General features: G+C 44.4%; 1 long non-coding RNA gene across 1 annotated transcript; it reads right to left on the minus strand.

Moving 5' to 3' along the window:
• Positions 1-1,028: 1,028 nt before the first annotated feature.
• LOC126535564 (uncharacterized) lies at positions 1,029-6,590 on the minus strand. The gene is made up of 2 exons (XR_007600521.3): positions 6,297-6,590; positions 1,029-1,233 (listed from the first exon to the last, which is right to left on the minus strand). It is a non-coding gene; the product is annotated as an uncharacterized lncRNA (long non-coding RNA).
• Positions 6,591-14,941: the final 8,351 nt, after the last annotated feature.

Raw genomic sequence — 14,941 nt, forward strand, 5'->3', positions numbered from 1 at the left:
GGGCGTCAGGCAGGAAGATACGAACTCTCCAATGCTATTCACAGCATGTTTACAGGAGGTATTCAGACACCTGGATTGGGAAGAATTGGGGATAAGAGTTAATGGAGAATACTTTAGTAACTTGCGGTTCGCTGATGATATTGCCTTGCCTAGTAACTCAGGGGACCAATTGCAATGCATGCTCACTGACCTGGAGAGGCAAAGCAGAATGGTAGGTCTGAAAATTAATCTGCAGAAAACTAAAGTAATTTTTAACAGTCTCAGAAGAGAACAGCAGTTTACGATAGGTAGCGAGGCACTGGAAGTGGTAAGGGAATACATCTACTTAGGGCAGGCAGTGACCGCGAGTCCGGATCATGAGACCGAAATAATCAGATGGATAAGAATGGGCTTGGGTGCGTTTGGCAGGCATTCTCAGATCATGAACAGCAGGTTGCCATTATCCCTGAAGAGAAAAGTGTATAACTGGTGTGTCTTACCAGTACTCACCTACGGAGCAGAAACCTGGAGGCTTACAAAAATGGTTCTACTTAAACTGAGGACGACACATCGAGCTATGGAAAGAAGAATGATGGATGTAACGTTAAGGAGATAAGATGAGAGCAGATTGGGTGAGGGAACAAACGCGAGTTAATGATATCTTACTTGAAATCAAGAAAAATGGGCAGGGCATGTAATGAGGAGGGAAGATAACCGATGGTCATTAAGGGCTATGGACTGGATTCCAAGAGAGGGGAAGCGTAGCAGGGGGCAGCAGAAAGTTAGGTGGGCGGATGAGATTAAGAAGTTTGCAGGGACAGCATGGCCACAATTAGCGCATGACCGGGGTAGTTGCTGTTTATTCAAGCATTTTGCAAATGTGGCTCGCTTCTAAGCACCCCTTCTTATGTCTAAAAAAAAAAAAATGACCATCCAGTATTCTTTTTTAACTTTCACTAAGCTTATCGTATAGCTCAGTGTTAACATACAGGTTAACATACAGTATTTACAGGTTACAGAAAGCAGTAATAATTGACAGTAAACACTGCTTGGGTGGTGAAAAACATGGGAATCAGGTCATTTTATTTTCGACAATTTTTTTTGGCATAGGAGGCTAAGCAAATGGTGATGTAGCAACACTGTAAAGACTGAATAAGATGGATGTGGAATGCCTTGATGACTTCTCTTTCTGTTTTTTATTTTGCCTTCGAAAGGAATTTATTCTGTTCCAGATAAGGGAGGCAGCTTTTGCATCTGCAACAGAACATTGGTGGATGTTGTGTGAAGCACTTTCTCCATGCTTTTTCACTACCTGAGCAAGGTAACTTTCTTGGTGCTTCATCACGCAATTTATACAATCAACTTTCATTAATTCTACCCTCACGAGACTGACGGGTCGAATTAAGATGCAAATACCTGCTGAAGCACCGTTGATTCATTTGGCAATATGTGCTTGAGTAACACGCATCGAACGTGCATGAAATTTCTATTTGTCCACAGTATAAAACTAAAGTAGAAATGACTTAACTCCAAACCAAAGTAGAAACCTACGCGTACCTCATTTTTTAGAATGCCAGCTGATTTTCCAAAGCCAGCTTCGCCGTATTACAGCCATGATATGTGGTAAAGCATATGAATGGTGCAACCACGGTTTTAGTTTCGCAATCGATTGCACAGCTAGGCAATTTTCATCTCAATGTCCTTCGAAAACAAAAAGTGTTCGTTAGAATCAGGTAAGTAACACAATCGGACATTGTCAGCTACCGTTACTGCTTGAAAATCTTTCTCGGGTGGGTCAAAAATAGGCATTTCAGAGAGATGGCATTTGTTTAACGCATTCACTGTCCCCTAAGCTCTACTGAGACATGGACTGCCACTAAAAGGGGTCATTATTGGGGTCTGGTCAAGTTCGCATTATCCGGCGAATGCCAGTTTTAGGATCGAAATGATGAATGTTTAATCCCATAGAAATGCGTGGGCGTCGGCCAGGTTCGAATTAACTGAAAAAATTAAATTAACCGGAGTCAGATTATTGGAAGTTTACTATACACCCTTTTCTGTTCTCCAAGAAGTTGCCATTTTAATATGTAGTTTTCTTCTATCAGTGTGGCAATGGTGCTAAATTTAGCATTTGTTTGAATCATCCATTGTTCCAAGGACAAGCTACAAAGTAGGGGCACACTTTGAGACTTGAAACATTTCCGCATATAAAGGCAGGGCATGTTAACATCTGTACAATTAACATAAGTTGGCTGTATTGTCTGCATAGCATGTGGTTGCTTTTTTGGAATGTGGTCTTTCTGTAAAACAAAGTTGCATTTGTTTCAAATAAATTGCTGAACCATTGCTTGTGTGTTTTCCTGTGCTCTCTGTGCTGATTGCGCTTTTGAAAGTGCAGTGAGCAACTGCAGACTGAAATGCACAAGGCTTCACTTTATCATGCCAGGAAGCATTTTGGCTTGACAAAGGAGCCTTAATTAACCCCTTCCATGCACACACTTTTTTTGTATAAACACATCAAATGAAAGACAGTGACCTCTTCTCATGTATTTTAAAGCCTGGTAGTGTTAAAGACAGAGTGAAGTTGTACAAATGCAATTTACTGTTAAGTATTGCTGCTAAAACCTCATGCTTGTGTGTAGTATATGCATGCAGAGCTGGCTATGCCGTGGTAGAGCCGTGAAACAGCTTTCACTACACTGTTTGCTATAGCATTGCTGTGTTCTGCAACCTGAGTTCAAAACTATAAATCTCTAGATGTTCAGCAGCACAATTGACAGCTATTTCCGTATGTTCGATGCACTCCTGGCCAGGGACTTCTCGTCTTGTAGGCAAAATAGATGGCTGCCTCGGACGCTGTTTTGAAAAGAGTGCAGCGTACCTTGAAAGCTTGCTCACAATGCTTCACCAGCAGGTTTTGCCAGCGAAAGGGGAGGGGGGCACAATAATTTGACTTTACATGGTGTGGCACAATACCTTAAAATGCTGCTGCTTCTGGCTTCCACTTACTATGACATGCTGGTGCACCTCAACATGGAGCAACCCCATTTTACTAAAATTCTGAATTCTTCTACCAACATGGTGTGGTGTGGTTATCTATGATCACTGTATAAAACCGGGGCAAACAGCATGTCTAAAAAGTACAAAAGCTGGTATAACTGTAATGAATGACCTGCAGTCATCCGAAATGTGCAAAATCACAAAAATTGGTCAAACTCAAACACTGCAGAGTTTAAGTAGTCCTGGCACAATTTTTTTTCTTGTGCGTGTGTAGCTGTCATTCAGTTAACTACACTACAAAACTTCAAATTCCTTGTATGCGCAACAAATATATCCTTAACGCCAACATTTAAACATGTGCCTAAGGCAGTGTGGCCCCATAATCTGGTGACAACATTGCATGGTAGGTCACAAACAAATGATGCATGCTGCAGTTGTTCATGAGTAAGCCATGCCATTATTAGGTCATTGAAAACTGAGCATGTTAGAACCACTATGCAGCACAACATTGGTATTTCTGTCTTGGTGCACACTGTGGAGTGGGTGCATGTTAAAAACCTTAGGCGATTAAAGTTAAGCCGGAGTCCGCAACTATGGCATGCCTCGTAATCGTATCGTGGTTGTGACTTATAGAACATTAGAAGTAAATTAATTTTAATTTAGATGTTTGAGAAGAGTCATAAGAAAATTTATTTAGTGAAGCAAGTCTTAGCACACATTAAGAATCGCTCAAAGCACATGCAGCTTTTAGTGGCATGGTGTGGCCATAAAAGCTGCCATTTGGAACCAGATTAATATAAAAAAATTCAGTCCAAAAGTTTAATGTCAGTGCTCCTTTACATGTAAGCATGAGGGACACATCTTTAAAGGCATCGTCTAAATCCTGTGGAAGTATTTATTGGTGAATATCAAATGGCCCTACATCTAAGGAAGTTATAGGGTGTTATGATAACAGGAAGCCACAAGATTTTTGTTGTGCACTCTTCCTATATAGGAAGAGTGCACAATATAGGGCAGCAACAAAATAGTTGGGCCTAGTGAAGAATTCATTCAAGATCCTTGCCAATTTGGCAGGTTTACTATGATTAGAGATAATGAAGGCCAAGCACCTTGAAATGCATGCCCAAACCTCATCAGAATTGCATCACTTATTTCAAATAACTTTCATTTTGTCATTTTGCCAGATTAAAGGTTTTCAAAAACCTGCTTGACTGGTTTCAAGAACTTTTTGAGAACGGTTTGGTTCCATTCGATTGCAGCATTGTCAGTCTTTAGTGAACTAGACCCATCTTTACTGATATGCAATTAGGTAGATCAAAGCAGATGCTGTCAAAGTGCATGTGCAAGGGTGTTTGGAGTGGGCATTCCTGGGTTATGTTGCCAAGAAGGGAGCTTTGAGCTTAATGCACACAGCAGCTAGAGATATGAAAACCAGCACTTTATTATTTTTTTAAATACCACAGACCTTTAGCAGGGCTTGAGCTAATGCTGGTCATAATCTACTATAATTTCCACCATATATGGCCCTTGTCATCACAAGTTTTTTTATGGTCCTACAGTTTATTCCCGCTGTGTACAATCAAAATCTCTGCCAAAGACAACAGAAACAGCAGAATTCTCCATCTGCGGAGGTGGCTGGCTGATTGCCGTATTAGATGCTTTGTGAGCTGGCATTGATGTGTAAATCTCAACTCATCTGCAAGCATACAAAATAGGCTTTGGGATACTTTTACCACAAGAAGAGAGACTAGAGTGACTGTTGCCTGTGACATATGGCACATACCCATGACGAGGGATCGGCTAGGATTCCCCATGAATACAACATCAAATAGCTTTATATTCCCACTAACTTGATAGTACATAATACTGATATGTAACAAAAATAAACATGATATGTAAAAAAAACGAACAGGTCTACTACGATTGAGCCACAAGGGGAAAGATAGAAACATTTGTGTTAATTGTATGAAAAAAATGTGCCTAAGATGTCATCTTCCCAGCAGCAACAATATGATCATGCACAAACTAGCATTGCTCTTCAGGCACACACCAGGCTGCTCACACCATTTTCTACAAGATTTGAAGCCTAACAGGCAAAAGGGGTGAATACCTTCAGCATAAAAGAAAAAAGTTTTTCTATTCCATATCCTCACATGAAACACAGCAATATTGTTACAAGCCATTTTCACACATTGGAGGCATCAGCAATGTGATGAAGACAATTGAAGCACTCATGTTCTTATTTCCATTGCAATACAAACCTACACTTGGTCATATGAAGGTGCATGTGCCAAATTCAACCGTGTACTGTTAAGAGGCACATGGAACAGACATTCCAAGGAAGTGAAATATTTGTAATGCAGTTACTTAATTTTCCCAGTCAGAAGGGCAATGCGCTAAATACAAAAAAAAAAAACCCTACAGGCCCACTATGCAATGCTTTTGCCAAACTATCCAAAACTTCAATGTGTGCAAGTCCACAATGACCAGGAAAAGAAGTAAACAAATTTCTCTAAGATGGAATGAAAAAGAAATGTTGCAACAATTGAGAAATGAGTTCTTTGCTTTCTAGTGGTGCACGGATAGACAGTCGGTGGGCACAATTTGAACTTGAACTCATGGCAATGTTGCAGGGGCAAATACCACTCGTACTTCCGAGAAGCGTCAGTTACAATGCTGAGTTGGAAGGGAAACTTTACAAATACTTCTTCGGAAGTTCAAGCATCTGACCAGTAAGTAGTTGAGCATGACTAGGGGAAATATGATCAATTTCACAAATAGCACCATTCCAAAAGAACTGGCACACTGCATTGATTTCTCAGGTGACAACTATTTTTCGAAAAGCCTCTGCGCACGTTAATACAACCTGAGGCAGCTTAAATCTAGGTCACATGGAATCGAAAAATACAGCAGCGGGTGTAACACTTAAATTTGCTATCTCGCGAACATGAGCGAAAACTTCAATTTGAAAAGGTTTGCTCGAAAGGAAAACTCACGGCCGTAACGCTGCTGCCCATCGCCAGTTGTGTGAATAAATAAAAAAAAAACATCTGCACGATCAATAGACGCTTCGTCGATATTTGAAGCAGATCGTTAGTGGATATCAAGAAATGTGCACTGGATAAGAGCGAAACATCTAACCGACTGACTGACGGAAGTAAGGCTCACAGGATAAGTTTTCTCTATCTGCACCGATAATGCAGCACGTACTGTGCAATTAAATCGTCCGTAATGCGCAGCAATTACCGCACTCGATTGAAGTCACCATCGCAGCGAAGCGCTATTTATTTCAGTACCACGAAAAACAAGGTATTCACCTAAGTACAGCGGCGGTTTACCTGTCGGCAAGCCCCTAACTCGCATATGACGAAAGCTAATGTCACGGAGTCCAAACCCACGATTGCTCAAGTCAAACTGCGCTCGCACGAATATCGCGCACGTTATACGCTTTCGACACGCACAAAAGCGCGCCAAGCGCGCGCAGAACGTCTTGCAGCCGACACGACGGCAATGGCTAATCTACGTTCGAGAGTAGCTCTTTCAAAAAAGTAGAAACAAGCAACAATGTGACGTCACATCCTGCGAAAAAGAGTTGTTGTCCTTTCTCACCTTCTCTCAACTCACGCATGCGCAGCGATCACGGAGCACTCGGGGGCGATGTTCAGGTGATGTTCAGGTGGGGTCGACGGCCAAGCGGCTAGCGGAGAGGTTTCACGCGGGCGGGGGCGGGCTCCAAAACAACCGGAAGTGGACGATGTGACGTCGCATCGTGACGCGAAACCAGTGGAGGCGGAGCCTAGCCCCGATCGCTCGGCGAACGAATTGAGGAGGAAAAGCATGACTAGGGAGGAGGGTAACTTCTAATCGCTTGAAGCTCCATTAATACGTAACGTTTCACTTAAATTGTAGTGTGAATGTTCTACTTAAGCTGTACCCTACGCGTCTAGAAAATTTGTCCGAACCGTTTCAGGGGCCCTTTAATGCATAACCATTGAAAACCGCTGTAACCGATCCTCCATTGAAATGACTTGAATTTCGCTGTCCTCTCTTTTTATTTGCTGCTATTTCTGCCTATTGTCGTATTGTTGTCCTCATAGGTTTGAATGTTGTTTTATTGTTTGTAAGCCATGTACCCATCTCCTCATAATGCCCATTGGGCCACAAGGATAGGATAATAAGTAAAAAAGTTTGCCTGTAAAATGGACTGCATGCGGTGTTCTGTGTACTATACATTTTTTAATACCTGGTAAACACGTGCAGATTTCTTTTTACGTCTGATATAAGTGAACGAAAATGAGAAACAGATCTTTCATTTAAACTGAGACCGACTCTGACTGCGGAGCTCTCGTCAAAATGGAGTACATTGTAACACAAGCAGACGGCATGCACTTGCTGTGTGCCGGAAGTGCTTAATTTGGGCATTCTCTTTATGTTACTTTCTGTTTATAAAAACAAATGAACTAACATTCCAACTATTACGAAGATCATTTGTTTACCATAAAGTTGGAAAAATTATTGATCACGCGCCCTGGTCAGCCAATCGGATAGCTCGCCCCACTGACGTCATATGGGTGATTTTCGTCATATGGGTAGGGGCGGCTTAAAATTCCGCCGAGCAGCGTGCTCCGATCGGCAGCGATGTGCATTTTTAAAACCTTATAATAGTTTACACGCTTTACGCGGAGCACTTAGATGTGTCAATTAATGATCAGAAGGACCTACTCTAACGACTCAGTACGTTTGTAGAAAATCGTCAAAATCGTTTCAGGGTCCCTTTAATATAATATCAATAGAACAGTAACGTAACCCTAGAATTCCTTTACTTTATTAGAATGAAAAATGCAACCTAAAACTTACTCTTAAAAACATTACGCTGCCATCATGGCTAGAATAAAAAACAAGTGTCCTTAGCTACCGCAGAAGAGACACGTACGAAGGCGAACGCCTTGTAAAGCCTACTGTAATTCACCTTAATGCACCCTAATCCTCCTTCATCCACCCTAATCCTCCTTAATTAATACACCTTAATCCCCCTAATTCAACCTAATACCCCTTAATCCAATCACCATAATCAATAATTAAATTTGCTAATCATTTAGCATCTCTTACACACGGCTGGACATGCTTTGGTTCGTTTCTGGCCTTCCTTGGATCGTGTGATGTGTTCTGTACCTCGCAAAACGGCCTTGGAACATGGAGATCTAAGGCATTTGCCTTAAAAATTACGTTTTCTCTTCGCCAACATAGAAACACATCAGGTTCCCCGCTCGAAGCCGAGCTGAGATAGCACACGCTTTTCACACAAGCGACAAGCGCTAGAGAAGCCTGTTGTTCTCAAAACAAACCACGATTTATAAATCAGCTGCCCACATTTGAACTGTGCTGCTGCTACAGCTTAATAAAAACAAAAAGCGCAACAGTCCGCTTGCCGATGCGGTGGAAACACGGCGGCCTACGAAGATCGGATGGTGCCGCGGCACCCTACCTGCACTGCAGCGGTCCTAGCGGCAGCCGCCGGCATTCATTGCATCCGGTGCCACCCGGGAGGCCGCGGACGGCACACTAGACAGTATATTCTAGGCACTATATCCATGGTGTCAGGTATGGAAGGGGCATTAGGTTTTTCCGGGGAACGAGGGCAAATAGACGAGAAAAGAGTAGCAGTAACGAAGGGGAGGCTCGAGGATTGGTGGAGGAAGTCAAGGGAGAGATAATACCATAAATCGGGGAGCTAATGTTTTCTATACTATTTTAGATATTTATTATGGGGGATGAGGGGAGTGAAAACTACTTTAAGGAGAAGGGGATATAAAGAAAAACAACGCGTAAGGGAGCACGGCGAAGCGTCGTCAGGGGAGAGGGAGTACGGGTCGCGACGCGCCTCGAACCGGTCCCCGCACAGCCCCAATGCGCGCGTGGCGCGCCACCTGTCGGGGCAGCGCCGTACATTGAGGGGAGGGGGTCTTCTGTGTTTGCCGCAAGATGGCTCTGCATGTGCGGAAAGGGCAGAAGAAATGTAGCGGAAACGCACTTCGCTACTCGTGTAACTGCGCCTTCTGTAAGTTACATGTTCATATTTACCGATATACACCGCAGTATAACTTTCTATGGCTCGTTTTTAAGGCAACACCGCGTTCACTAGAGGCGTTTTTGTACCGCTTTGAAGCACCGAACTCGTGTCTGAGTGGTAGCGTCTCCGTCTCACAATCCGGAGACCCTGGTTCGATTCCCACCCAGCCCATCTTGCAAGTTGTTTTTATTCATCAAGTGCCTCCCGGGATTTATCGCTCACGGCCAACGCCGACGACACCGGCTTTTTTGCGACACCAGCTTCTTAACGCTGTCGCGTTAAAAATAAGGAGGGGGAGCAGAAGGCTAGGTGGCGCCAGCCGCCGCCCGTTACAAAGGGTGTAGCCGCCATCCATCCATCCGTGACGAATGCAGCCGCTAACGTTTAGATATTTCTCTCCGTGAAAGGGCGCCGAAGGAAAAGAATATAGCCAATGCTCTCAATGTGACCGATCTAAAGCAGCCCGGAGTTGCGATCGTTATGCAGGAACCTCCAATGCACACGCACACAAAGTACATTTGCAAACCCAGCGCTTGCCGTGCGCATAAAGGATGTGCGAACGCGGCAGGAAAAACCACAGCAAGCAATCGGCGAGCTCCAAACGTACATGCATGACCTCCACGACAACCATAATTGCCAATCCAGGAGGCCCTGTGTTGCACCGTTAGCACGGAGGAAGGAAACTCGGGAGAGGCCCTGACGTCACTCTTGGTGAAGTGAAAGTGAAGCCGGAAGTTGGCGCTGCTCATGGCGTTGCTCCGCCTATCGGGCCAGCTCTCCTCTCTTTACATTTCTCGCGAAACCACGCCGCGCTGCGCGCAACCGTGCTGCTCGGACCCGTTGGCCATGCTCCCGCATGGGTTGCAGAAAATAGTGCTAGCCTTTCCTCCTTCCCCACAAGAACCACTTCTTTCTCTCGGACCCGCGCGCTCCGCAGCAATACTAAACAATCGTTAGCATGATTCCGCCAAAGAGGGCAAAATTTCCCGCGGATATTCCTTCGTCCGTTGCCATTGCCGTGGCGCGGTACATTGCGTACAGCGTTGCCTGCGCGTTCATTTCACGAACTTAGTTCCTCCTGTCCCACCTAGCCACAGCAACATCCGGTAGAACACGGTCCAGATAACGCAGCGCAACGAAACAAAGAGACCAACGCAAACCTGCCCGCACGGCGCCTATGCCGCGGTACGAAACCTACATAGCAACACGTGTGAGCGCACAGAACTAAAACAAAGCCGCCATTGTGGCCCGAAAGGCGTGGCCGCTACAGCAAAGAAATAAAAAATCAGCAAAAAAGAGGTGAACGTAAAACGTCACTTCCTCCACACTTTTCTCCTAGCGCGCGGAGGGGATAGGGCCTCTCCTCAGTTTCCTTCCTCCATGACACGGAGGAAACTAAGGAGAGGCCCTACCCCCTCCGCGCGCTAGGAGAAAAGTGTGGCGGAAATGACGTAGTAGGTTCTCATTTTTCTGCTGCTTTTTTATTTTTTTTTGTTGTATGGCCACGCCTTTTGGGCCAGAATGGCGGCGTTGTTATGGTTTTGAGCGCTCACACGTGTTGCTCTGGTAGGTTTCGGGCCGTGGCAAAGGCGCTGAGTGGGCGGGTTTGCGTTAGTCACCGTGTCTTGTTGCGCTGTGTTACCTGCACCGTGCTCTGCCAGATGTTGCGCGAGCGCGCGCGCTCCGCGCGCGACATCTTTCGCGGTTTCGCGAAAGATGTAAACAAGAGAGGAGGGTGGCCCAAAAGGCGGAGCATCGCCATGAGCAACGCCAAATTCCGGCTTCACTTTTGCTTCACAAAGAGTGACGTCAGGGCCTCTCCTTAGTTTCCTTCCTCCGTGGGAGCTGCAATGGGAGCGGTTGTCCCAGCATGGGAATTATGGGAAGTACATGGATTTGGCTTCAAACGGCTTTGTGACTTCGTAAACTCGTCATTTTCAACAGTAAATTGAGCAATAAATAATTAAATAAACATCACTAAAATTACCAAATTGCCCGACGGCAGGATTCGAACACAGGGACTCTAGCACAGTAGCCTGATATTGAAACCATTAAGCCATGGACGCATGTATCGACTAGCGAATGATACGCCCTTATGAATTTATCGCGGGCATGCCAGTGCCTTGAGACGCTTAGCGCGTTTCGATTTGGCTACCTGGACAAGCTCAATCGTTGCAATTAATCGCAACTGTATGCGTTCCCGGCATCTTCTGCACATCGAAGAATATTGATTGCGCTGAAATATACGACAATAAGATTTATATAGCGTAATATACAAAGCCACAAGAACGTCTGAATCCACAAGCGCGAAGATCAGACAAATCCATGTACTTCCCATCATTCCCATGGTAGGACAACGACTGCAGCGCCAGAGTTCCATCTAGTAATTTTGTAGGAAACTGTATGCCTTTTGCGTGATCGAGGCGGCCGTGCTTTTGCCAGCAATGACTCCAGGCTGCAGTGACAGATGGCGCTGCAGTAGACCGGCGCGCTCCAGCGCTTCTGACCGTCATCGTAAAAAGAGGCACGTTTTCGCCCCCGGACGTTACATTACCCTATTGCATGGGCCCTATGTATAGCTTGTCCTCTAGTCAGTATAGTAATTCTATGGTGAGAATACTTGATAATTGGACAATAATGCTATGTAAAATCTCTTTAAATCATTTCACTTTTCTAACGTCTTTAAACATCATTTTTCATTTTGTGCGGCATTTATGGCGTGCTTCCGGCTTCTTGCGTTCGACACATATGGCCTCCGAGACTAAGTGTTAAGACTAAGTCACGTGAGGGCTGTCGCTGTTTTAAAACGTATGGTGGTGCTTAGTAAAAGTAGGGTTCCTTCATATAATTCCTATGTGCTTCTTTTTCTGCTATATATCAGTTAGTTTCTGAATGTACTGTACCTTGTTTTCCATTACGTTTACAAAGTTGGATACAAAGAAGTCTGCAAAAACTCGGAATCTGCAACACGAAATTTTCGGCGCATGTAAATTCGTCTTTCGCTTCGCCCGCTATTTGTATATTTTGTTCTACTGAAAAAATTACATTTCATGCACCAACACTGGTTTGATGAAGTAGAACCGATCGATTTATGTCCAGCAATAGAATGGGACATCATATGGACATCCATTACACGTGAACTGATGATACAGTGCGATATAGTCGCACCAACTACAGGCACCAACCGCATACCATCGTTCACGTCGAAATCATAGAAGGGCGTATACAATGCAAAAGTTCTGGAGGGCCTACAATGCATGCTTAAACTACAAACTTTATGGAGGTGCAATGTACGTCTGAAGTACTTGTTAGAGATGTTCTATAGACATCCAACATTTTGTCCGCTGTACGTCTGATTAATGAACTAAATGGATGTTCAATGGACATCCAAAACTTTGATGCCATTGTACGTCCCTTAGATTTATGTGCATTTAAAGGATGTTCATAGGGCACCCCATTTTTTGCTGGATGTTTGGATCAATCCGGAACATCTATTGGGTGTTTGTGGCTATCTGGGTAGTAACTCGCAGTTAAGACGCGGCTAGGTGGCCCAGGTGATACTGGACGGCACTAGCATCTTGATGCTTTTCAGCAGGGTGTGGGCTCAGCTTTTAGACTGCCTAGCTCGGTCTAAAACCTGCATTTAAATAACTTCTCCTTTCCCTAGTTCCCTGTGTTGGGGAATGGCAGATATTGATGACAACCAATCAAGTTCACCCAATTGGATCCCGGTCCTCCCACGGTCGTGGCCGCGCGCCCCTTTTTTTTAATTAGGGGCGAGGGAATGGGTGATTCACCTTTGCATTTCGAGGTCGCATGCTTGTATTGCACCACACGCGCACACCCTTGAGTCCGTGGCAGGCCTGTATTGTTCGTTCACAAACACAGGAGAAACGATGGCGGCCGGCCTACGGCGCTGTTGGCCCACATACACTGTCAGCACTTCGCGGACACAGGATTGCACAGACACACCACATATTTCGGAGTATTCGCACCCCGCCTTAGTAAGCTTCTCATGCACGCGCCAGGGTAGAGAATATGCAGGGGTTCCTACAAAAAGGTGTCGGGGCGTCACGGTCGCACCGACGACAAAAAGACATTAATCTTTAAACTTGCCTTCGACTTCTTTCGACCACTTGCCCGAGTGACTGGCAAAACCCGTCTTGCTCGCTAATCCCTATTTCGCTCGCTAATCCCTATTTCCACGGCCTTCTGGCGCCAGTTGATCAGTGCTTCGCCGAATCGAATAATGCCGCACCATGACAGTCACACTGCAGGTACAGTTGGGTTGTCGGTTCCAGTCCATAAAACAGTCACCACTATTCCTTCGACAGTACAAGCTTTATACAGAAGCACTGTAAGATGCCCAGTCACACTGCAGGTACAGTTGGGTTGTTGATTGCAATAGGCGGAAGATTCTGGTTCTCAGAGTGAAATGCTATTTGCGCATGTAAAAATCAGTGGTGACACAGCTACGGAAAGCTGGTGCTAGTGGCTAGAACAGCCGATGGGCTTCTAGGTGGTGTTAGTAAGATGTATGTAGTGATACTCTCGACCAGTAATTGTGCAATGATGGTAGATGCAGACAAAATGGATGTACTATATTGGCAGCAGTACTCAGACTTGATGATGCTTTAAGGGCAAGGACTGTTTAACAACCACCACTTCCCTATTCCCTAGAATTAATGGAAGGGTGCCCATGTGTGAGCACAATTGTCAGAAATGGTCACTCAATGGCTAGTGCCTACGGGCTCTCATGTCTGCTGTAGTATCATTGCCGATGCCACATATAAAGGAAAAAAGACACAGGCAAGATCAAGCAATCTATTCTGTGAGAGCCTTTTATTGTTAAACCTAAATACCAGAAAGCTCTCCCACAATGCTAAACTTAACTGCATATTTTTCTTTTCACATTTGCCTGCTCTATGAGCTACCATGAATAAATTTTCTTTTGTTTTTCACATTGCATAAACCACAACGTGTGAGGAACAAATGCGTATTAAATGAATGAGGCTGTACATTACGCTTACTTAGTAGCTCTGGGTTGCTTGCACTAGCACACGCTTTGCTGGCTGAATAAAACTAGTGAGTGTACATGGCAGCGTATGGTGCAGCACTGTTCAGGACAGCTCAACACTCCACTGAGTGTGAGCTTGCCTTGCTTCACAGAATGTAACTACCCAATAGTTCCTTTATATCAATGGCTAGTGTATAAGGCAGTGGGGCATACAGTGCAACAGTGATATCTTGTTTTGGACTTTTTAACAGTGAGCCTAACTTTCATGGTCAAGTTCGAAATTGAAAGTTACCTGTAGTTCTCCCATACAACTGTACTTTGAATCACAAGAGATCAGTAGGGGGCCCAGCAGCAGAAAGTACAAGGCATCTTTTATAGCCCAACAGAAATGTTTTAATTTGTACGACACATTGTCATTCCCATATAAGAAGACTTGTACATAACAAGTTACATATAATTATTGTAATATATTAAACATATTGGTAACTTTATAATTTAGCAATTGAATTTTTGCTCTGTTACACTCACTGTAATTCTGTTAATTTTTCAGTAACCTTTTACACGTAATTTGTTACTTTATTGGCGCGACAACCTGTAGCAGTTGACGCAGTTTTGGAGACCTGAATTTGGTGGGTAATACAGTAGAACATCCGAATTCGTGCCACGCAGCAGCCAGTTCAGACAGGCAAACCCTGGAGAGCAATATGTGTTTCTTCGTGTTAACGCTCCACCAGATGTTGGTCGGTGAATTAAACTGGTGCTGGTATGTCTATACAGCGACAGTCACTTGGGATGTTAATGCTAGAATGTCACCTAGTTCCTCTGATGTCGATGTTGTTCATCGAGACTCTACTAAAGATAAGGGCAGGAAAAAT

The sequence above is a fragment of the Dermacentor andersoni genome, chromosome 7 (assembly GCF_023375885.2).
Source record: "Dermacentor andersoni chromosome 7, qqDerAnde1_hic_scaffold, whole genome shotgun sequence".
Lineage (NCBI taxonomy): Eukaryota > Metazoa > Arthropoda > Arachnida > Ixodida > Ixodidae > Dermacentor > Dermacentor andersoni.